Source organism: Adiantum capillus-veneris, chromosome 23 (assembly GCF_014529385.1).
Source record: "Adiantum capillus-veneris isolate H3 chromosome 23, ASM1452938v2, whole genome shotgun sequence".
In the NCBI taxonomy this organism is placed as follows: domain Eukaryota; kingdom Viridiplantae; phylum Streptophyta; class Polypodiopsida; order Polypodiales; family Pteridaceae; genus Adiantum; species Adiantum capillus-veneris.
In genome coordinates, this window is record NC_140953.1 from 64,553,268 (window position 1) to 64,577,686 (window position 24,419).

The window sequence follows — 24,419 nt, forward strand, 5'->3', positions numbered from 1 at the left end:
CGATCAAAATGGCTTAGACTACCTATGTCTTTGCTAACACAACTACTATGGAAGGTAATTATAGGTTTATAATATAAATGCATAAGGTAAGTACATGGGGTTCTTCTTCAAAATCAGTTTGTTTGGTAATTTGTATTGCAGAATGAATTCCATGCAATGTATCAACTGGAAACAAAAACTTTTCTAGCGAAGGGGAGTAGAGAGTATCACATGCACAAAGATGATTACAAGGCAAGCTATGATTTGGTTGTAAAAGAGATCGAGAACTCTTTTGTGCGTAAGGGACTAGAGATAGCGGTCACCCGGGGCAGTCACTTATCAAAAGACCCCTATATCACGTGCGTTCAAGAGGTAATTAATAATACCCCAATATACATACTATACTTACACTGTGAGCCTATTTAAAAAAACCCCACCCCCCTCTGTATGTATACATTTTTATACATTTTGGTCTTTTAATAATCCTCTCCGGTTAACTCACGTGATATCATACACATTGTAAAAAGTGACCGCCCCAGGAGCGGTCATAGACAATCCCGAGAATGATACAAAGTTTTTTTTTAAATGAAATTCTTTTGTGAGTTGGGGAGAGAAGGGTTGAAAAATGAACCCCTTCATAGTCTCCAAGGTTGCACGGGTATGCATTAGTCTTGTGGAGTAAGTACTATTTGTTTTTAACACCATATTAGACAATTTGAGACTTTAGAGCCAATTTGGGAATCACCAACGTCTTGAAGATTTGGTTATATAGACAAATCTCAAACTACTTTTTAAGGACAAAGACTTCCACAAGGCAATACTTGGAAATCTCTTTCAAACCATGCTCTCAAAACTTTGGCTAAGATTTGTCCATGTGGTCAAATATTAAGCTAGTTTTGAAAGTGGAAATTGGGAAACTCCCAAATTCACTACTATATTATTTTTTCTTAATTTTTTAAAAAAAATATCCAATGGTAAATGTAGAAAATGTCACTTGGTCAATTTATTGGCCAAGAAAGATGTGTCCTTGGTGGAGGTATCTATTCCGACTCAAGATAAGCCATTCTCATAGTGGTTGAGAATGCACGTATATTGGTGGTATCTTGAAAGGTGAGCATAGTAACATTAGAGTATAAGGTCTTATCTAGTATTTCCACATTACTAATATTTGGAGTGCATGGGTGTATTGAACTTGGCAAAGAAGATGGAGGCCAAGAACTCCACATTGAGAAAACTACATGCAAGGTAATGCAAGCTTTTAACAAGAGCACTTTGGCAAGTCTTTTGTGCGGTGAATCCTACTATACAAGCCATACACATACAGAGGAGCACACTACAACACGTCATGCAAAAATCAACGTTTGTACCGACGTAAATAAACGTAGTTTAAAATGAAAATGCACTAGAATAAGCATCCCTATACGCGTCAAAATCGTAGCGTCGGTATATGTGTCGATATAATCACTTTCTACATCGATGCTCATACCAACGCCTATACAAATGCTCATACCACTGCCTGTACAGACACTTATACCGACGCATATACAGACACCTATAATGATGCACATATCGACGTCTGCACTTGCAATTTTTTGAGCAGAGAGTAGTACCATTTTTTGCTACATGTGCTGCAGTAACAAAGGCACAACCTCTCCACTCAAAAGAAGAAGGCAAATGTAATTGCACTTTGCATTAATATATATTGATAGTGCATCATAAAAAAATAAAGAAGTGTTAAGCAAACGACCATAAATATGAAACTAGAAATTGCAATAATCAAAACCATGATAGCCATAACTATTACCATTGCCATGAATAAACACAAACTATAAGTACAACCATAAGAAAAATCATAACCTTAAATTTAAACATAATGATTACCTTAACCATAAAAAATACATAATCTTAACCAATGTCAATGACATAATTATAAACAAAATCACGACCATTGCCACTATCATAACCATAAACATAAGCATGACCATGACCATAAAAGGGTGTCAAAACCATAACCATACAAATACCATATCCAAAATCGTTGTTAACACCATAACCGTCGTTGCCACTACCATAAGAATAATCATAAGCATAAAGATAAACATAAACATAAACATAAATATAAACATAACCATAAAAGAGTTATAAAAACCATAACCATTGTTGCTAGCATAATAAAATAAACAATAACCATTGTAGTGACATAGCAAAAAATAAGCCATAACCATAAGCATAACAATAAGGTATTGTTAGAACCATAAAAATTTTCATTATATGCATCATAATCTTAATCATAATCTTAAATAGTTATTAAGTTTGTGTATATCTATGTGTACATGTGTATGTGCATGAAAAAAAAAAAGCACTCATATTTAAAGAATGTGAGTGTGCAATAAGTACGAAGAGTCAAGCAAATACCTGCAAAAACAAAGAAACTACATTTTTACCCACACATAGAAACACAAATATTTATGTGTACATGTGTCAACATGAAATAAAAAGAAGGAGCACATACATTTAAAGAATGTGAGTGTGCGAGAAGAATGAAGGGTCAAGCAAATACCTGCAAAAACAAAGCATAAGCATTTTGTTATCCACACACCCAAACACAAATTTTCTCACACAAATACAACAAAAAAATGTATTTTCTTTGTGTAGAAATGGGTGGAAGCATAGATGAGCAGTCGGAAGAGGCAACTCCATGAAGGTCTGCAAGGAGGGAGGAGGAGATAGGGAGCTGGAGCTATGGAGGTGGCCGTAGTGTGGAGAAGAGAGAAAACACAGAAAATGAGCTCTCGAATATTGTAAAGCAGTAGGTCATCAATATAGATGTCTATAAAGGTGCTCATATAGACATTGATATACACATCTCTACATGCGTCCAAAAAAAAAACTTTGGTATAGGTGTCAGTATGAGCGTCGATATATGCGTTAGTATTCACGTCAATATAGGCATTGGTATGAGCGTCGGTATATGCGATGAAATTTAAAATTTGAATTTTGAATTGAGAAATGTCTCCCTCCATTTTTATCAACACTTATACCGGCGCCGCCCACCATCGACGTCGAACAAATGGCGTTGGTAACCAAGTGATCCCTTGTAGTGACAACCACATTTTGCATATATTGTTTGATGCTTGCTATACAGGTATTAACTATATAGTTCTATTAGGATGTAAGATTAAAATTATAATTTTTTTAATGATGGAGTTGTTCCTCTTGTTTGGCATCCTTAAGATAGGTCTTCATAGTCCATACCCCGAGCATCCGAGTGCTACGTGGATAGAGTTGGAGAGAGAGGAGAGCTCGAACTATTCCAAAGATTGGATAGAAACAAAACATGATGAGGAAACATGGAGATACTATTCATGGTTTTTGGACTATGTGGATGATGAATTTTCCAAAAACAAAGCTGAAGAATAAAACGGTAAATACCGTTTTTCATGTTTAAATTATGTGGTTTGGTTTTCTATAGTGTCCTTAATTTTTTTTGGGACTTGTGGCATTGCACAAGAAGGTTAGGAAGAAGGGAACAATTGAAAATGTCACCATCAATCAGCCTCCCATCCATGCCATTTCCCCTAGCACCACCAAGGGACGTCGAAGCCCAAAAACTACAGTGGATAGACCTAAACAAGGTGAGAAAAGAGAACGCCCAGTCATCGAAGAATTTGAGGAGTTCTCAAAAGAGTTTCTGAGTGAAAGGAGCGAGCAACAAGGTGGCGGGTTAGATTATGACTAGGGTGACTCCAAGCGACACTTGCATACTATGTTCTAAATTTTGGTGAGTATCATGTGCTATGTGCTTGTCACTATGTTTTAATTATTGTAACTATTTTAGAATTTTTCACGGCAAGTCAATAGAAGGTGGTTAATCTTTTAGTGATATTTCGTTTTCTCACTTTATTTTATTTGAAAGTCTTATGGAGGACAAGGTGCGAATGATCTTGGAAGTAAAGTCACTTGGGGTTCTTTATAACTAGCCAGAAAACCACTTGTTTCATACATTCTTTCATTTGCAAGTTTCTCTATGTTTTGATTTTCACAAGCTAATCTTTTAGTCTTCTCTCATTCACATATTTACCATGTCGAGGGGAAATCGCAAACAACACAATTAGCATGGGCCACCTGTACAATGCGGGCATGCCCCTTAGCGCGATCGACCACCCCCTTGTGTTGACTCCATCAACAATGTGCATGATAATTACATTCTCAACAATGTGTATGCTATGAATAATTTATGCACCATACAAAGTGCATGCAGCTACATGAAGGCTTTTCGTGTAGTCAACGGTTCCACATTGTCCATATTCAATGTCATGTATGGCCTTGATCTAAATGCACGTCAAGCCAACGAGGATAATGATCAAGTTTTTGCTCTTACCAACAATGCAATCATGATTTGGAGGCAACATGGTTATTGCACTCCACAAGAGTGTGTAGCCTTCAAATGAAATGTGGAGGCTTGGGTAGAAGTGTGGACCATATACACTTCTATGCAAGGACAAGGCAATGGAGCCAACAATGACAACAACAAAGCCAACAATGAAATTGGCAAGAGGATAACTAGATTTCACCTTTCTTTGCCACGTATTTAATATTTACATAATTACCTAAAATTTTGTGTGATCACAAGGTTTTATTAGCATATTGACATCATCACACTTAACATGATCACAAACAAGCCGATTGAGGGCAACCTGGAAACCCACAAAAAACTCGTCAGGCTTTCATCTTTTCCCTTTGGGCTTGTTGGTCTTTATTGTTTTCCTTGTAGGACCTTCAGGAAAACCCTAAAGTATGGCGGGCCCACAACTAAATATATAGAGGTCCCCAATCAAGCCCGGTGGTGGGTGTTATTTGTTGAGCCAGAGAGAGAGAGAGAGAGAGAGAGAGAGAGAGAGAGAGAGAGAGAGAGAGATCAACAACCTCCTTCACAGGTACGTCAAAGGGAGAGAGGAAGAGAGTGGCAGCATGATCTGTATCGCAATCCACAATAGCAATAGAGTACCTAACCACACGACCCGGGTGTGTGCGTGTTGTGTGGTAGCTTACCTTTTGTCGTATTGCACAATAGTCATAAGGTACCTTACCACACAATGTGAGTGTAGCAGCAAGGATTGCATAATCACGTGATCATAGCTTTTTTTCTTGTAATAACACTTGTGAACATTTTATTAGCATGTTAACAACTTCTCATGTTCACAAAATTGCCCGTTTGGGGTGACTTGGGAACCGACGAAAATCCTGTTGGGTTTTTTATTTAGCCCGACGGGTATCTCAAATACCCGATGGTATTCGTCGGGGTCATTAGCAAGCCTAGCGAGTTACATTTTCGTATATATAACTCGCCCCAGTGGGCCCTTTGGGATATATTTCCTGACCATCTTCTCACCCACAAGTACTAGATTTTTATGTGTGGGTGTGTGTGCTTGCGTGAGCAGCTGCATACAATCGTAGTGTGGGGCTAGATGTGTGCAATCCGCTACACGAAGGGTGCATGTGTGTGTAAGGCCATTCTTCAAGATGGTGCTTATCATGGGGCACTTGGTCGGTAACAGGACTGAGTAGTTTCGTATGATAAGTATGGCATGTTGTCGTGGTACTAGTTAGTAACATGGCAATAATAGTATCTTTATGACAGCTTGAGGGGGGGTCATTATATAGAATGTGTATATCCCGTGCGTTCAAGCATTATTTTTAAAACTCTTTATCTATTATGTTTTGACAAATAAAATACACCCTTTCCCTATTCAATCTATAATTTTTTCCCCACTTTTATTTTATGGTACCCTTCTGGATGTGAAAATGTGAGAAAAAATAAAATTTAGTAACCCCTTCTGTTGCACTCACGTGGTAGTCACATAATTATTAGGTGACCCCCCTCCCAATATGACAATGTCCCCTTTCCCTTCCTTTATCAAATGCAGACATATGGTTAGAAACATGGCTAAGTTATGTTGTATACAATTTCTTTTACCTTAGATTCGGGTGGCACATTGTTGCTAATGCAACAAAATAGTGTCGTCCTCTAGTGCATGTTGTATTTTTTGCATATTGCCGGTGACGGGTCTTGTATTTTTTGCATATTGCCGGTGACGGGTCTTGTGCGTGTTTTGTGTGATACTTGGTTGGTAACAAGGCCCGTGTATTTCTTGGATCATAGTTTTCATATTATCTTCCTCTTCAATTTGATAAACCTCTAAAATTTATGACATATCATGTAGTCTCTCTCTATCTCTATATTCAAAAAAATAAAGATTCACACCATGAAATCTCTCTCCCTCTCTCTCTCTCTCTCTATTTGTTATTATGAACCTGTAAAACAATTGAAAACACTACTCTTAATTCACTCTATTTCTCTTTACGGCACTTTCAAAATATAACCTCAAAATTGATTTATGTGTGTGCAACATGAATTAATTATAAAGATTGATTCAAAATGTAATGTGGATCTTAGTCTCTCTCTCTCTCTCTCTGTCTCTCTCTCTCTCTCTCTCTCTCTCTCTCAAAATATAGATTAAGTTAAAAATCCCTAAAAAGCTACTCTTTGTTACTCTATTTTCAAGATTTCAAAATCATATGTAGTGAACAATTCCAAACAATAGAACAATTCCAGACAAACATTACTTTTGTCTATCTAAAAATTTAAGAAACTAATTTGAATGCCTTCTTTCATCCACTCCCCCCCCCCCCCCCCCCCCCCCCCTCTCTCTCTCTCTCTCTCTCTCTCTCTCTCTCTCTCTCTCTCTCTCATTTTAGTGTAAATGAATAGCAATGTGATGGTTTGCTTGATGTACAATTAATTATCTGGTTACTAGTATTCACGCTTTGTTTTTGTTTTTAGTTTGAAAGATATGGATGTGTATTAAGTGTTTGTTGTTGTAATATTTCTTGAATTATAAATAATGGTCTGGCTATCGTTGTTTGACTCTCATTTTATGGTAAATGGATAGCAATGTATTGTTTTTCTTGATGTACAACTAATATTTATGGTTGCTATTGTTTGACACTTTATTTTTGTTTTTATTTCAAAAGATATAGATGCATATCAAGTGTTTTGTGTTGTAATAGTTGTAGTTCTTGCTATCTTTGTGACCACCATGCTTTCCATCGATGAAAAAGTCACCTTACTTGCCCTATGCACAGAAGCAATCATTACAGTATCAAAAAATTCAAATGAGGCCATAAGGAAAGTTATTGAGTCTGATATCCTCATGAGAGATCTTGTTGAGCAGATTTGGGAAAATACATTGCGTTGACTCTGAGAGAAGGAAATGCAGAATTGTGTGAAAGGCAAAAGCTAGCTGGCTTTGATTATCAACACAAAACTCACACCATTTTGGGAAGTATGAAAGTTTCATACGAGGATTTAAAAGATTTTGTGCCAGCTAACATCGACTGTAGCTATGGGACACAATATGGAATCAGCAAAAGGTGAAGAGAAAGCGCATGAGGGAATTAGATGTAGAGTCACTTCCAAAAAGAGTGAGCATCACCTAAGACAGAGCCGCTACATTATCTGAGGAGCCAGATGTTATAGGGACAATGGCAATTATGAGCACTATTTACAACTCCATGTGCACACATCTCATCGCCATTCCGCACGAGGAATTGATTGAAGGATAAAAAATTGGTTCAGGGGCTTTGGTGAAGTAAAAGAGTACAAAGTTTGAGGGATTTCTTTTCTTCTTGAGCACATAACATATTGTGGGAAGCTGTACAATGGAAACAACAACTTCAAGTTTGAGAGCTTTCAAAGAGAGCTAGGTATGCAAGTATTGCACCCAACAATTTTTAGGTGCATTGCTTTCACAAATGATCCTCCTTGGATTACAATATTTCCTTACTATAATGGTATCTTGATCGGTGAAATACTCTTAAAGGTTCCCTTCAAATACAATGAATTTACCAAAGTGATGTATCACTTGGATCAAGGGTGGAAACCTCCCCCTGGAGACATGCGACTAAGTCATGAGCAGCTTCCAAAAGTGAAGGAGGTAGTGATGAATATACCCACATTATGCATGCTCTCCTGGATGGCATGGTAGTTGCACATACGACGGGCATTATTCACACCGATCTACACCCATTTAATATAGTGTTGCACTTCACTAAAGATTTGAAGGCATATATCAACATCATTCATTGGGTACTTCTACTAAGAGCACCCAAAAAGTGATTTTTACTTAATTTTTTATAGGAGGCATAAAATCCCCTCAGAAAAGGTGACACATGCTCAATCTACTGCTGATGGATCAAGAGCGACAAAAGTGCGGATGGTTGGCACCCAAGCTATATGATCCCCTTCTTGAAGATGCCTATACTCTAGCAAGCAATGTATACGCTCTTGGATACTTACTGCAAGTGCAATACAATTTTTGGAAGGTTGTACAAAGTTTGTGGATGGGCGGCACTACCCGCAGAAAATCCACCATGGACATTATACTTTATAGAGCCAGAATTTGGATGTTCTTGCTAGATTTCAAAGAGAGAAAATCTACGATGCAAGTGGCAGAGTTTTTTAGATCGTTGAAATTTGAGCCAGCTAGGGTGCAATGCCCGCTAGTCGAACTCTCTTTGTCATTTAATCCAATTCTGTAATTGAACATGGTTTTTATATTTGAAATATGTGGTCAAGATAATTTGAGATGTGGTTAAGATAATTTGCTTGGTCTCATGTTTGAGGTGTACTTTTCTTCAATGAATACTTTTCACTGATTTTTGCATTCCATCTTTCAATCTCTGAGGCCAATGAGATGGAAGTCTTATCTATTAATCTTTCATTCACCAAGTTTCTTATATCATATATATTTTTGTTGTTATGGCGGACGGACACATTAGGAAGAGAATGGGGTCTAGAAGGGCCTCTTTATTTGGTAGTTTAAGGGAGTCAAAGCTCTAGTATTAAGAAAGAAATCAAAGGACAGATTTTAAATTCAAACAGGCAAAATGGCTAGTTTATTTTAGTTTAAATTTTCCCCCCAATATGAAATTTAAAATCTAGTTGGCAAAACCATATCATGTAACATATCTATGGAAAGGCTCAGCGTGTAGATTAAAGATCTATAATCTCTGCTCAAATCAAAGATCATATGTAGGAGATATGGAAGGCAAAAAATCATAAAGTTGTCCACCCCCTTTTTTGGGGGAAAAAGTGTATCCTTTGACCATTCTTGCACACATGGCGTGCACCTATTTCTCAAGATCTTAATCACCTCCATAATCTCATGGAAAATAAAGAGGCCCTCCTAGATTCCATCCTCCTCCTAATGAAGATAACAAACACCTTGAGTTGGCTAGAAAGGCATACGAGTGACTTAAAGCTCCTGCACAAGGTTTGACTGCCCCGTCAAGAAACTAGAATGGCCTATAGATTGTCCAAATGGGCAAACCCTAGTCATGCCCAATGGAATGATATAAACAAACAAGTCACAAAGGATATGATTAAAGAGATATGGCCGTGCCCAAAAGGTGAGATCAAGAAGGGAAGATGGAAGGTGTCAAGGCGCAAAAATAATGACATTAAACCCAACACTGAGAGGATCTTCCTGGAGGTGTACAACCATCCACTCAATAATGCAGATGCACCACCCTGGTTTGCTAAAATGCTTTATCTGAACTTTATTTTTGATAGGCAAGTGGACTTTGCATCCAAAGATGTCACTGTTGGCACCCATGATATTCACAAGGAGACAATGACATTCACAAGACAAGAGCTTTCTCTTATGGTGGAAGGCCCTATAATGGAGTTGAGGAGGGTTAAAGAAAGCATGGAGACATATCGACTCTATTGGATTTTGCAGGTCATCGTCAAGAATCATGTTAACAATTAACGTGATCACGCCTTTTTTATGTGTAATCCCTAATTTTTGCTAGTGCTAGAGAAACAAACCCTTGACATCACACAACTATATTGTACTATTTTGTTTTTGTGCATATCTACCTTATTGTAGTTGTTCTTTTGAGATATGTACTTTCAACCCTTTTAATATAAGTCTATGAGGATTTGTTATTGTAGTCTTTTAATGTTGTTCAAATCTGAACTCGATTATTTATGGACTACTAATTGTTGAGATTGTCTTGTTGCAAATGATTTGTGTGCATGTATCATAGTCCGGTTAATGGCTAATCTTGTTTCATGGTCTATATCATGATGTTTGAAAAGAGTGTGTGTGCTTTGATCTCGGCATATTTTTTGTGTTTGTATATGAGTGTGCATGTGTATGAGTGCACATAGGTGTGGTGGAATAGAGAGAGACTTATTAAGTTGGTTTTTAGGCTTGTTGCTTAACGTATATCATGACGTTTGAGAAGACTACATGTGCTTGTATGAGTGTACATGTCTGAGAGAGAGAGAGAGAGAGAGAGAGAGAGATTGTAAATGATGGATGCTTGATCAAAGTGTGTTCTCCAAGAGATAAATTCAATGTTTGTATGTGTGTGTGTGTGTGTGTGTGTGTGTGTGAGTGAGAGAGAGAGAGCGAGAGAGAGAGAGAGAGAGAGAGAGAGAGAGAGAAGAAGAAGAAGAAGAAGAAGAGTGTCTTAATGTTTTAGGAAACTATCCCAAGAGACCTTGAAGATCTATCTGACGAGGAGAGTTGAACTCAAGACAAGATATTCAAGATGTAAATGGCATAACCAATCTACCACACTTGGGTGGTAGAAAGGCTATACCATTTTCCTCTTTTTTTTAGCACACATACACACACTGACAAAGCACACACACACCTGAGAGAGAGAGAGAGAGAGAGAGAGAGAGAGAGAGAGAGAGAATCTTTTTGGAATCTGCATGCTAGATTCCAAAAAAGAACTCACCCAAAAATGCTAGCCAAAAGACTTACACCTGTCATTGAATTCCCATGAAAGTTTGCCATCTAGCCCAATCTCACACATAAAATATTACCACATGTGCTATCAACCCTCATTCTTTGAGATGTATTAAGGTATCCATACCACCAAATGCAATGGAAAACTAGTAAGACAACTTATGCCAAATACAAAAAAAAATTCTCTCAACATAAAGCCAATTGAGGTTTGGACGGTTGTCCAATTATCATGGCAATAAAATGCAATGGAAGGACAAATGCAATTCTCATGCATAGTTCTAAGTGTGTGCTATCAATCCTCATCCCTTGAAAAACTATCAATGCGCAAGGCACCATGTATATTATGTTGAATTATTATATTTTTCATGAACACAATAAGGACTTATCACTTAGGGTTTAGGGCCCTAAGTTTGGGGCTTATAATTTAGGGTTTAGGGACTCAATCTTAGGGTCTATGGATTAGGCTTTAGGGTTTATGATTTAGAGATTAAGGCCCTAAGCTTTGGGTTTACAATTTAGGGTTTATGGACCTAAGCTTTGGGCTTAGGGCTTAGGGTCTAGGGTTTAGGGTTTCCATTCAAGAGTTTGACTCTTGGGTGTCTAAGAGTTTAGGGAATAGGGCCCTAGGGTTGGGCATTTTTTCCATCTTATACAGGTCAAAATTGTTAGGAGTATGTCATTAGAAGGGCTTACAAGACTTAAATCTCCTTCCTACAAGAAAATGGATGTAAATAGAGTACCTCTCCATGTAAGGGGAGTACATCAAGAAGATTTCCATATAATTTAAAAATATAGACATGACATACCATTAAAAAAAATAAATGATACAAGAAGTACTGTAGGCTTTTCTTCTCTTTTTGTGTCTTTCAAACCTCTAGCTGACAATGGGGAGTAATTTGTAAAATAGACTTTTCTCTAGATTTTATGTATCTTCAAAGTTCTAGTCAAGAATGTTTGATAGCAGGACACTTTTATGTCCTTTGACACTTTTATGTCATGTTAATCAAACAATTTCCTAGAGTTAGCAGGAGATGCTAATTTGGTTTTTGAATGTTTGATATTCACAAAGATAGGTTATGAGCTGAAAAATACTTGGAATGTTTTGGGGCTATTGGTTTCGTCTCTAACATTGTATTTGATAAGGATTTTCCAACCTAAACTATCCCAAAGAACGTAAGTTGTTTTCTACCATTTTCCATAAAATTGGCCATAGACCACCCAAGATTGCCTCTAAGTGGATTCTAGGGTGTTTCATAATTATTCTTTGCAATTCTAAAAGTTTTCTAATGCTTCTAATGTTGAGCTTATATGTGAAGCTACTCAATATATGGTTTTTTTTTCATTTTTATTGATACAATGATGATATTTTGTTAATACTTGGATGATACTCATTGATATCACTACGGTGATAAATATCATTTTATGTAGTATAAACACATGTCATTTGCATCATGTAATCACGCATCTTGTACTTTTACGTTCATACTTATATGTTATCATGCGTATATATGTCGTCAAAAGAGTGGCGTCGCGAACCATCTCTTATGGAATTGTGAATGCAATTATTTCACTAACAATGCTAATAATTTTCATGACTATATTTTTTGAGTCTATTATCTATGTAGGATTGATCAAAGAATTGATTTCATGAAGACAAACTTAGTGACAATAAAAGATTTATGAAAACATGTTTGGTAATGCCATATTGATGACAAGCTACACAACAGATTCACATATAAGCTCAACATCTAAGACATGACAAGTGCCTATTTATAAAAAAAAAATTCTATGTAGATTTAGGGAGAAATTTTACACTTTCGTGAATTTTTTGGATATGTTTATGCTATACAAAGGTAGTTTTGAATGCGCGTATAGTCTCATAAATATGTAAGGATTCTTTCATGAGTTTTGGGAAACCTAATACCCCAAAGAGCTAAAATATGGGCGTGGACAAGCAAACACAGAGAACAAGTCAGCAAAATGTAAAAAAATGCCACTTTTTTAATCTAATTCTACACATTATTTAAGATTTTTTGTGGCTATTAGCAAGCATATACTAAAACTAAGAACCCATTTAAGTTCATGGGAAAAATAGGTTTGTAGCATGGAAATTTTTATATATGGTGTACCATGGGGGTTGTTGAGCTTATATGTGAAGCTACTCGAGCTTATATGTGAAGCTACTCAATGTATGGCTTCTCTATATATTGAGTAGCTTCACATATAAGCTCAACAGGGGTAACCGTGAAACTATGATGTTTTTTATAAAATGCAGCACTACCTTGGCTTTGGAAGCTTGTCATGACCAAGAAAATTAAGAGATAGGCACGTTACTTATTTTCCAAAATTGGGATGGGTTCTTAACTTGAAGCTTATATAAGAATTTTTGAAATTCACACATATACTATGAGTATTGATTTTTTCTTCCAACTATGTCTTGCTAGGTTACCAATCCAGTGCTAAGGATTAGGAAAAGAATTTATACTTGACTCTTTTACCAAACATGCTTCCTCCTCATATTCTTCACTAAATATGTGACTGAGTTACAAAAATAAAAAAGTAATTTTTGTGATATTTTGTCATTAGAAGAGTATTATGAAAAAACAATCTTCCACTATTAGGTTAGCGGGATATGGAGGGTGATAACCATGGTAAGAGGAGAACGTGCAGAGAAAGGACAGTGAGAGAGACGAGGGCATATAACTTCAATGAGAAATAACATCAAAAAAGGAAACACTATTTAATTTTTTTTAAAGCTTCTACTATATAGTGATTGAGACTATCTACATCATAAGAAAGCCATGCCTTTTGTCTCCACTATTGAGACGCTTCATGTTCTTGTGACTCTAAAACCTTGAGCCACAAATTTTCCAATGATTTATTTAATTGTAACTTGGAAGACTTGTGTACCTCTTGAAGTGTGGTAGTCCCTAACCCAAGCTCCTCAAAACTAGAAAGATATAGATCTTTTTCAGACATTCACCACTGACCCACCTTGTAAGTATGTGTATTCCAACAAGTAATACACCAAGTTGGTAGAGCTACGATTTTATTCTGTCTTAAAAGTTTTACATATATAGAACTTCTTTAGACATGCACACTCCACTAGAACTGGAGGTTCACATTGAATGTATCTATATGCCTTTAAAAAAACATTCTGACACAAAATTGGGCTTGAAACCCAAAATTCCTCCCCTCAAGCCCAAACCACTTACAATGGACTTGATACAGACCATGATAAAGTTCAATCACCTGTAACTATGAGTAGAGCCCCCCCCCCGCCCCTCTCCTTGAAAATTACATAGGTGTGAGTGTGCACTTCCCTTAAACAACTATCAGGGTGAGACAACAAGAACTTGACCAAACAAAAATGGAAGGTCTTACCACTTTTTATTTTTCGTGGAAATATTTATAACCCATACAAAATTTTGGCATGATAATAATTGACAATAGACAAAACCATAACAAACCTATGAGAAAGAAATAAATGACAGAACATGATGTTTGGCTAGGACAATTAGACAGAAAAATAGTTTGGAAACTTTGCATATGTTAATGGATAGGGTTGTTGTAACAGACTTTTGATCTGGGTAAGGTTCTGGGAAAAAATATTCTATGTACTTGTGGTTGTCAATGTGTGCGAGCGTGTTGTAAATCTTCCTTGGCATTTTGAACATGTCCATGCATCATCTTGATTGCAGCCACAAGCCATAACCTTGAATATCTTTGCCTTCTACCTTGTGTCCAACAAGACCAAGGCTTTCCAAAGGCATTACCCACCGTTTGGTATAACTATTGACACAATTTTAATATACCGTAGTTGATGGTCATCTGTAGAGCATTTAGAGAATCAGTTCAACTGCTACAATAGTGTTTTGCAATCTTCTTCTTCACTACCTAGGGAATTAGGCAATCAACATTTTGATATGCTCTTTTGCACAGGAGAAACTCCAAGGGTAGCGTTCTAGAATTCTTGGGCACCACAACTCTACTTGAAGGTGTTTTGAAAGTTAGTTCACCAATCTTGAGCCTTTGTTGTGCTACCGCATACTGAAACATCACCTGCAACTAGCTTTGCTTATGCCAACAAACTCGATAGAATTTTGGAATCTATTTCTGCCTACAAGATGACAAAGGACCCTTGTGTAGCCCAACATTTTGATATGCCAATTTTCCTACGGACCTTTCACATGTAGCCCTATTGTAAAGGACCATTTTTTTGTCAACAATGGCATCTCTTCATCTGCGCTTTGGGCACTGTTTTAAGATGCCCATTTGGGAACTGATACCACCTATTGGGTGCACCAACTATGGAGGGTGGTGTCTAAGGATCACCATGGCATGCAGGTTCAAAGAATGGAGAGAGGGTAACGAGAGAGAGAGAGAGAGAGAGAGAGAGAGAGAGAGAGAGAGAGAGAGAGAGAGAGAGAGAGAAATAGCTTTGACACAATATGAAAAACACACGCTATGCTTTTAATTGGTCTTAGAAGCTTCACATATATAGAACTACTTTGGACATGCACACTCCACTAGAACTGGAGGTTTACATTGAATGAATTTGTATGCCTATAAAAGATGTTCCCATGTGCAATTGGGATTGAAACTCAACAAGCCCCTTCCTTTGGATCATATGTTGCACAAAATAGCCATGAAACCCTAGCTTGGTAAACATTGGATGGAGCAACTTCATGTTGTCAAAGCTCTCCTAAAAAATAATTCAATTAAAAAATGTACACTACAGTTTTCCAATTGGCTATCCATTCCTTTCAATCATGAAATCTCACAAGCCCCACAAAATAGCCATGATCCATGAGATATGAATCCCTAAATTAGTAAACATTGAATAGATCAAGTTCTTGTGGTTGATGCCCTTTTGTAGAGTGCGGTGTGAACATGGGATATTTTTTGAACCAATTTTTTCAAAAAACCGGGGTAGTATAATTTAGACGATTAAAACTGCAAAATCTTGCCTAGATTTTGAGCTTCCCTTGAAAAATTGGCAAAATATAACAAGTTTGGGTGTACTTACAAGAAAATGCTTCAAATTTAGACCTAGAAGTTTGAAGTCTACCGTTATTTTCTTAGGTTAGAAATAATTTATTTGGCAAGCCTTGGTGTGAATATGCGCTTGAATACAAGGCCCAAAATTCAAAATAGAGTTGTTAATTAATGCTTATCTTGCTAATACAAGCATTTTTGTATGCACTAAAGGAAGGCACATGTAAGCAAGCCATCACCGTTCTAACGCACGCACACACACACACACACACACACACACACACACACACACACACACACACAGAGAGAGAGAGAGAGAGAGAGAGAGAGAGAGAGAGAGAGAGAGAGAGAGAGAGAGAGAGAGAGAGAGAGAGAGAGAGAGAGAGGTGTGAAGGAGACAAGGGAAAAAGTAGCTAGCTCCATCTTGTTACAGAGAGAGAAATAGAGAGAGAGAGAGAGAGATAGATATATAGATAGATTGCATTATCATCCACGTAAGTCAAATATGACCCATGGGACCAAGAACAAACACTGCAATGATTTTGTATGAGAAGAAGATGGCCATACATATCAGTTAAGGACTAAGGGTCCATCAAGAGGGTAAAAAGGAAAAGGGGAAAACAAAACCTAAGGAAGGGATGATTTGGGATTTTGAAACTCCTAGATGATGGCTTTTCCTCCTCAATAGATTGCCCATTTACCTTGTTTGCGAGCTTCGTGTACCTTCTTGAGCTTGCTTGCCTTAGCTTTGAGTTGCTTTGTGGTCAATTCTTTGGTGATCCAAAATGATTTTCCCTTGCGGAGGCAAGATTGACGTAGTAGCTGCATCCATTCTTCTTTGTGTTTGAAAGTGAGAATGCAATGCGCGGATGGCACTTGTTTAGGTGTGTCATTGACCAAGAAATGGTCTCAGGCTTGATGTGAACAGGTTGAAGAATTTGATTGAGCTTGACAATTGCTTCTTCCAGAGTGTCCTCGCTAGTGCACCATGGTGTGGGAAGTCCTCCAATCCTAACCTTAAGACCAAGGGATTCTTGAAGTCATCTTTCTTGTAGAGCTACTTGTATCTTTGTGTCAAGCTTCCTGTGATTCACTTCATTAACTTCCTTCATTGCCTTGACGGTTTCTGTAAGGGACGCTTCAACACCTTGGGCTTTTGTGAGGAAATATTGTCTATCTGCTTCCTTCGTCTCCTCTAGCTTAAGCAGGCGAAGCTTGAGTTTCTCGTTCTCTCTGATGAGTTCTTGGATTTGTGCCTTGAGTGCTGCAATCCTTGCTTCTTGAGGTCTCGACTGGATCTTTCCTTGGTGCAACTGTGTTGCGGGAGAAAATCATACCACCCATGAAGTGCATGCAACACTACCTAGATCAACATAATTTCAATCGAGGACACAGATGACACGATAGGCACACGAAGGAAATCTCTTTAGCTTGTCAAGTTGAGACCATCCTACACATACAACACTCTGGACGGCCAACTAAATCACAATCTAGAATCTCACGACTCTGAACTACACCACCTGCCCACATACACACAAACGGAAGGAAACTCACTAAACCATACCAAAATCATACAAAACTTAAGGAACATCATCCCCTCACTAGGATACACCTGTCCCTAAGCCTCTACACTCAAAACCCTAGCTCTAAACCCATCTGCAAAAAACGCATATAAAGACAAAGCCAAATTTTGGAAGTGCCGGAAACTAAAATCTATGAGTAACTATGTGTAGCTTATGTTGCTACAATTGTAGTGACTACTTGTAGGCAGAACAAAGACATCATTTAATATACTTACGGCCACAAATAGCTCGTAGATGTGTGAGTGCGTTTGCTGCGTTCCATAAGGAATGCTTAGCATTGTCGCGTAGCTCTTGCCGAGGCTAGCACAATGGTGTTGCCGGTTCTCCAATGTGATGAATGATTGGGGAGTAGCACCAGGATGAAGCTCACTCTCTCTCTCTCTTCCTCTCTCACACAGTTGACCTACCTGTGCCTTATTATAAAAGTGTATTTATAGAAGTGACCTAGGTACCTTAGGTTAACCAAAAACAAAGTTTGAGGGGTCAAATGGCTTGGTATTTACAATATGGAAGTGCCATTTCACCCCGGCTTCTACGAAGTATTATGCATACATAGTAAATGCATGGAAAAAAGATTTATGTTGTGCAAGATGTGGGTATAAGAAGTTTGCTTATTGGAATTTGTTGACAAAGCTTCCTATTCTAAGCAATGTGATGATCTTTGAAGCTCATGTGCCACTTTGCTTGATTGAAGGTTGTAGAGATTTTTTGAAAGCTTACTTATCCGTTTGATGCTTCTTTGGGATCCACTTTAGACTTGTGATTGGTTTTGTACTCATAGTGGGTTCTCTTCTAACTGTAATATAACCGCATGAGGGATTGAAAGAATTCAAGCAGCGGGACCCACTTCTTTGTGATTTCTGACTGTTTTGTTGATGTTTCTTCTTCGTCTTCATTTTCTTGGATCACACTCACTGCAAATTAAGGAACGACATCATAGCCATTTTCATCACAAAACATCGTTGTTGGATCATCTTGAATAGCGTACACATCGAGAGTAGCCAAGATGTGTTCCCATTCAAGTGGCTCTAGTTCTTCCTCAGGAAAGGGTTTGGGATATAATCCTTATCCTCAATTGCTCTTTCTAGGATGCCTTCCTCTTGCTTCAAGCTTCCGCATTGTGAAGCTCCACACATCCACAGTTCTTTAGATTTACCCAACCATGCTGGAAGTTTTGATCCTACTACAGTAGCGGAATCAAACTCCTCCATAGGTGTTCTCATCAGATCCCTGTAACTATGGTCCTTCAGACTTATCCTTGTCGTGGTTTCCATATGTCTCAAGTAGATATAGTCATATCTCCAGTCTTGAACCATTTTCAGTTGTCTCATGAATGGTCTTCTTAGAATGATATCATAGTTGTTCTTCTTACCAAAGTCAACAATTGCAAAGTATTGCTCATATTCATCAATGCCACAAGAAGTAACAACCACTTTTTCTAGCAGTCCTATGGGCCTTTCCATGTGTTAGTCTACAAAATGTTGTTTCATCCTAGTAGCCCTCATTGCTGGTTTTCCCCATTTTCTCCAGATCTCTTTGTTGCAAATGCAACACCAGCTCCACTGTCAAGGGTTGCTATGGTTTTTACACCTTGGAACCCCACGATAAGAGTGGAGTTCTCATCTTCTCCCTCATAGTACTCGCCTACCGTGATTAGTGGCACTAGCCAAGTGTTTAGCTGAGGCATTTCTGGCTCTTTGATTTCTTCCTCAATTTGAGTCATTGATTTTTTAATGCCAAATTTCGCTAGGCATTTTCCCACAGTAGCCCACATGTTCGGTCGTATTATTTTGAGAATAGATGACCTTGTTGGGAGATAGTCTCTGTGATGGGACTGCAACAACATCTGACTTGGACTCGTACTCTCCCATATAAGATGGTAGTGTTCTTAGTGAATGGGGTTGACTATCCATAGACTCTATAGATCCTTTGTCTCCCCAATACAATTCAACTTCTAGATTCAACTGAGATACAACCTCAAATTCCTCTATTGTTGAAAGAGACACTCCTCTTACATCACCCATTTGGTTTACTCGTCTGCTTATTTCACTTGCTTCATTGGCCTCTCTGACTTGTTTCCACAATTCGTCAAGACCATCTATTTCTTTACAACTCTCAGGTATATCTATGTGAAATCCTCGGAAGAGTTATCTGTGGTATTCAATGCTATCCTTGGCTCTAATGGAGGGTCCTTGAACTTTTGTCCGTGCTCGTGACTGGAATCTAGCTCTTTTTGTTCCTGGTTTGGTTGGATTGCTGATGTAGGTGGGACAAGGATCACACCCTCAGGTTTTCCAACTTGTGGTTCTAGTAAGGCTTGGGCCGTTTGAATCATTTTCTTGTACATTTCAAGCATGTCCTTTTCTAGTTTTGCATATGGATATGTCATCCATGTTTATTCTTGGGTTTGGTTGTTTTTAAGCCGTGTTTCATAGGCTTTTAGGAGGGCGTCTAAATGCTCATTAGCCTTCTCGACTAACACTGATCCTCTCGAACTAGCACTTCTTGATTTCTCATCTATGGATGGTTCTTCTAGAGGTTGAGGTGTCTGCGTAAGAGAAGGTGCAACTATTTCCACATGTTGTCTTATCTTCTCTTCAACCTTGGCAAGCTTCTCAGCTAGGGATTTTTGTTGTCATTCCCTACGTGTTTTCATCTTAGCCTTTCTAGCTTTCCAACTATTTTGTTTGCTCTTGGTCTTTTGTCTAGGTGCATCAGTCTTTGGTTCACTTGTCTCTCGACTTGTGACAGTTTTCGTTTTCTTTCTCTCTAGGTTCTCAATAGCTTCTGTTTGAGCTTGCATTCTTGTAACTACTTGAAGTGGCACGACGTTTTCATTTTCCAAGCTAATGGGTAGAGAGAGAGAGAGAGAGAGAGAGAGAGAGAGAGAGAGAGAGAGAGTGTGTGTGTGTGTGTAGGAGAGAGAGAGAGAGAGAGAGAGCGGTGTGTGTGTGTGTAGGAAAGAGAGAGAGAGAGAGAGAGAGACGTGTGTGTGTGTGTGTGTGTGTATAGGAAAGAGAGAGAGAAATGTGTGTGTGTGTAGGTAATCAAAGAGAGAGACAGAGAGAGAAACGTGTGTGTGTAAGAAACTAAAGAGAGAGAGAGAGAGACATAGAGAGAAATGTGTGTGTGTGTGTGTGTGTGTGTAGAAAATCAAACAGAGAAATGTGTGTGTGTTGTTAAGTATGGAGCCTGATTTACCCTTGTAATTTTCTATGTTAAAAGCGCACATTTGTAAGGCCCCCATTATGAGGAGAAGCCATCGTGCGTGAAGGAAAATCACTCACCGGACACCAAAATTTTCACGAACAAGAATCAGGGGCAACTTTAAAGGCCTCGGGGGGAAAAAACTTTTCGCCGGAATATTCTTTTTTCGCCGGAATATTATGCCCGGACGGCGGCCGGAAAGTGGTCGGAAAACAACCGGTCGGTTGGCCGGTGGCCGGTAGTCAATGGCCGATGGCCGGTGGTCGGAAGTCAATGGCCGGTGGCCGGTGGCCGAATTCAAAAGCAGACTTGTCTTCTCAAGGGCGGTCACACATGGGCGGATTGGAGGGTCCGATTTGGACTTATTCGCACAAGGGCGGCTACACATGGCTATCTCTCATAAGAGACGGCAGCCCTTTTGGCCTATAAAAGGAGGCCATTTCTACACACATTTCATAGTGTGAAGTTGATGCAACAAGGTGAGTGTGAGGTGGTGAGAGTGAAGCAAGGCGAGAGCTCCATTAAGGGTATAATCCCTTTGTAAACTACTTCTTGTTTTGAAGTACTAAATCCATTGAGTGGCTGCTTTCCCGTGGACGTAGCCCACATTGGGTGAACCACGTATATCGTGTGTACTCTCTCTCTCTCTCTACTCTATAATCTCGTGTATATAAATTTGTCTCTCTCCATTAAGTAATCTACTCAATTATCTATTTAGCTAGGTCTTATTTCCTAACAACTGGTATCAGAGCAAGGTTTGCTCGTAGCTAAATAATCTCAAGGAAAGGATTCCTTGAATTGAGTGGGAGTTATGGCGGAGGAAGGGAAGCTCAAGATTGAGAAGTTCAACGGCAAAAACTACCAACATTGGAAGATGCAGATTGAAGACTATCTCTACCAGAAGGACCTCTATTTGCCACTAGGCGGTCTTGCGAAGAAGCCCGCAACAATGGCAGATGAAGCATGGATTGTCCTTGATCGAAAGGCACTGGGAACAATCCGGTTAAGCTTGGCGTCAACGGTGGCCTTCAATGTTTCGGAGATGAAGACCACGGAGGACTTGATGAAGTCACTTGACGACTTCTACGAGAAACCATCGGCATCCAATAAGGTATTTCTTATGAGGCGCTTGTTCAATCTAAAGATGGCAGAGAATGGTTCAGTTGCAGAACACCTAAATGACTTTAACACAAACATAAGTCAACTTCAATCAGTGAAAATCAATTTCAATGACGAAGTGCGAGCTCTCCTTATACTATCATCTCTACCGGATAGCTGGGACAGCCTTGTGATGGCTGTAAGTAATTCTATCTCTGGCACAAATACTCTTAAGTTTGATGATGTTTTGGGTGTTCTCCTAAGCAAGGAAATGCGAAGGAGAAGCACAGGAGAATCATCAAGTGCTGCACTATCAGTGGAAACAAGAGGAAGGCTTAAGGAGAGGTTCAAAAACCAAAAGGGTCGTGATCGCTCAAGGCGGAGCAAGTCACGCACAAAGTCAGTTCTTGAATGTTGGAACTGCGGCAAGAAGGGCCACGTCAAGAAGGATTGCTGGTCCAAGAAGAAGAAGGAGACAGAGTCTCAAGACAACAAGCCAACATCCGAGGCCAATGTGGCAGGTAAAGTAGAGCAAGATGCTCTAATTCTCTCATTAGACAATGTGTTAAATTCCTGGATAGTAGATTCTGGGGCTTCATTCCATGCGACACCACACAAGCAACATTTCCAAGACTACACCAAAGGTAATTTTGGGTATGTATACTTGGGAGATGATGAAGCTTGTGAGATTGTCGGCAAAGGTACAATTTCTGTCAAAACTGCTAACGGAAATGAATGGAAGCTTAAAGATGTTAGGCATGTTCCTTCTCTTCGCAAAAATTTGATCTCTACAGGACAATTCGACGATGAAGGTCACAACATTGCATTCGGAAACAAACGGGGGAAGATCTCAAAGGGATCTTTGGTGGTTGCCAAGGGTGAAAAAGTCGGTACACTTTACTTGTGTACTGTTAGCACGCAACCTTCAGCTTGTGCAGCAACTACAGAAGTTGACAGTGCGGTGTGGCACTATCGACTTGGGCATATGGGTGCCAAAGGAATGCAAATCCTTCAAACAAAGAAGCTTCTACCAGGTTTGAAAGAAGTGGACTTAGAGTTCTGTGAAGATTGTGTTTATGGTAAACAAAAGAGGGTAAAATTTCAAAAATCAGGAAATGAAAGAAAAAATAAAAAACTTGAGTTGGTTTATTCTGATGTTTGGGGTCCTGCAAGTACACCATCACTTGGTGGCTCATTGTACTATGTAACATTCATAGACGATGCGACTAGAAAAACATGGGTTTATGTCATGAAGAATAAATCCGATGTATTTTCCATATTTCAAAGGTGGAAAGCCTTTGTGGAGAATGAAATAGGTACCAAGGTTAAATGCCTCAGATCCGACAATGGAGGCGAATATTGCAGCCAATCTTTTGAAAGCTTTTGTGCTAGCAATGGCATTCGGAGGAAAAGGACAACCCCAAGGACACCTCAACAAAATGGGATTTCAGAAAGGATGAACAGAACAATCATGGAACGAGCACGAAGCATGCGGCTACATGCAGGCCTACCGCTTGAGCTTTGGGCGGAAGCTGTAAGTACGTCTGTGTACTTAATCAATCGGTCACCCTCAACGGCATTGGATGGGGGAGTTCCAGAAGAGGCATGGACAGGTAAACCTGTGAATTATGCATTTCTCAAAGTGTTTGGGTGTGAGGCTTTCATGCACATAGATAGAAGCCTAAGATCAAAGCTAGATGCAAAGTCCAAAAAGTGTTTCTTCATTGGCTATGGAGAAGGAGACTTTGGGTATCGCCTATGGAATCCTGAAGATGGTAAAATCTTAAGGAGTAGGGATGTAATTTTTAACGAACAAAATATGTACAAAGATTACTTGGAAAGAAAACAAACAAAAGAAGCAGGTGATGAGTACATGGAGCTTGAGGACGATGAAGACTCAAGGACTGCAAACGGTGACAATGTGAAACAACGTCAAACAAATGAGGAGCATCAACCTATTCCCCGAAGATCTACAAGAGCAAGTAGACCTCCAGAAAGGCTTGTTCCTTCCTTCAACCATCTCTTGATCTCAGATTTTGGAGAGCCGGAATCATACGAAGAAGCTATGCAACATGAATCCAAAGAAGAATGGACGAAGAGCATGCAAGTGGAGATGGACTCACTACATCGCAACCAAACATGGGAGTTGGTTGAGTTGCCTAAAGGTAAGCGGGCACTTCAAAACAAATGGGTGTACAAGCTAAAGGAAGAAGAAGGTGGGAAGAAAAGGTACAAGTCTAGGCTTGTGGTAAAAGGTTTTTCTCAAAAGAAAGGTATTGACTTCAATGAAATATTTTCTCCTGTTGTAAAAATGAACTCAATTAAGCTTGTCTTAAGCCTTGTGGATGCTCATGATCTAAATCTCGAGCAAATGGATGTAAATACAGCATTCCCTCACGGTGACTTAGAGGAGGAAATCTACATGCTTCAACCAAAGGGGTATGAAGTAAAAGGTAAGGAGAAAATAGTTTGCAGATTAAAGAAGAGCTTGTATGGTTTAAAGCAAGCATCAAGACAATGGTACTTGAATTTTGATCGATGGATGTTGGATCATGGATTCACAACATGCAACTCGGATCACTGCATCTACACGGAGAATTTGGGAGATGGGAAATTCATCATCCTAATGTTGTATGTTGATGACATGTTGATTGCAAGTGCTAACATGCAGGACATCAAAGACGTAAAAGAGGAGCTGTCCAAATCTTTTTCAATGAAAGATTTAAGT